Source organism: Crocuta crocuta, unplaced genomic scaffold (assembly GCF_008692635.1).
Source record: "Crocuta crocuta isolate KB4526 unplaced genomic scaffold, BGI_CrCroc_1.0 scaffold224, whole genome shotgun sequence".
Lineage (NCBI taxonomy): Eukaryota > Metazoa > Chordata > Mammalia > Carnivora > Hyaenidae > Crocuta > Crocuta crocuta.
This window is the reverse complement of record NW_027529545.1, coordinates 176053-177846: the sequence shown is the minus strand read 5'-3', so window position 1 is coordinate 177846 and position 1794 is coordinate 176053. Positions and strand designations below refer to the sequence as shown.

At 53.5% G+C, this 1794-nt stretch overlaps 1 protein-coding gene across 1 annotated transcript in view; it reads right to left on the bottom strand.

Moving 5' to 3' along the window:
• Positions 1-1794, bottom strand: part of WWC3 (WWC family member 3) — a 108591-nt gene that overhangs the window by 51208 nt on the left and 55589 nt on the right. The gene's annotated exons all lie outside the window — the stretch shown is intronic.

Genomic DNA, 1794 nt, shown 5'->3' with positions numbered 1-1794 from the left:
TACAGCCGCCTCTCGAGCCAGCTCGACCTGGACAGCCGCAGCGAGTCAGACCCCCAGGACCGAGGCCAGATCCAGAAGCTTCTCCCATGCCACTCCCCAGCCACCACTGGGGAGGGCAGGCATCCCCACGGGCTCTGGCAGGGGGTGAAGACCGTCCCCTTGGCAGGGACATGTCTACTCTCACTACTCCCCCATGGAGGCCTTGCTGAGGAAAGCGGAGAGCAAATACAAGGAGCAGCAGCCCTTTTCTTCTGAGGAGTACAACCCACACTCCACTCCAGCCGCTGGGGTGAAGTAACAGCTCCGCCTGCACTGACTGCTTCCCATCCAACAAACCTGGAGAAACCGAGGCCCCCTCTTCCTGTCATTGAAATTAGTTCGACTACAAGTGATCAGTTTACTTCCTACAGATGTGGGGTCCCTTGAGCCCTGACACCTTTATTTTCTAGTGCTCAGTCATTGCCTGCTGTTGCAATAGAACCTGTGTGTTCACACAAAGAAATGGAGATGGCCAGAGGGATGGAAGCCAGAGGGACAGGCACTGGGCCAGCAATTCCGCTACAGAAGCCAGGGCCAGCGGGGAAAGGTGCCGGGCAGGGCTCTCCTCTGAGGCTCAGGGGTCCTGTGTGTCCTCACGGTGTTCCGGAACCACCCTGAACCTCTATCACCTTCCCCGGAGCTCTCCGAGTGAGAACTGAACTAGCTGCACTCTCCGGCTGGCACAATGCCTAGCATTAAGTTAGGTACTATCTAGACACTGTGGATTCTCCCTGGTAACAACAGAAAGCTACTGTGTGGCCGAGGGAAAGAATGAAATCGATCTCTGATTCAACTTACCCTAGTAAGTATAGAAGACCTTCCAGATTAATTTATTTGATCCTGCTTGTTTCTTATCCAGCCCTTTAGTGGAAGCGACACAAGAAAATGTGGCCACAGCACACACAGATGCACCCTAGCAGGCATCCGAGGATCTGGAGGGTGACTGGGCTTTATGTGTAAGATGACGGAACATGAATCAATGCACTGGGAAGCACTGTAGCAAATGGACAAGATGAGGAACAAAACTGTGGCCGATGTCAAAAAGGACTGCTTTGCTTACGCGGAACTTTTTAAAAAAGCTATACGGACTAGGGCTCCTTAAAGGAACTCCCGCTGCAGACTGAAATCCCACGAGACTGCACAGCTGGAAGATGGCAGAGAAGCAAAAGGCTGACCGTAAGGTTCAAGGACTCCCGGCCGCACTGAGCATGTGAATGGGATTATCAAAATCCACCGTGTGGCCGGGCCTGCAGAGGGCATGGTCACGTCTCAGGGCCAGAGAAAGCCAAGCGGGACCCAGCTCCAGGCAGGACACAGCTCCCTTTTCTATCTCCCTTGGTGCCTATAATAGGTCCTTCATAAACAAATGGGCCAATAAATCATCAACCAAACCACTCCTGGATGATTAAGAAAACGAATCTCAACAGTAAACAGTATTACACAACAGGGTTTGACCCGCCCGGTGATTACCCTTTATCTGAAGCTGAGATAATTAGGCTTGTCCACACTTCCCTGGTTGTATCACTTCCCTATCAAGAGCAATACCTCTGTCACGTCACGTTTGACACACGGTCACCACATCAGCACACAGGATCGAGGGGCATGGCGTGCTGGCCACCCTTACAAGGAACAGTCACCATACTGCCACTCGCCGAAGGCTGACCAGAGCTGGCACCTGTATTGCCCTGGGGACAATTCGGCCCAGTGATCGCTGCCGTGGCGGCAGGTGCGCCGCCCCCCCACCTCCAATTCCCA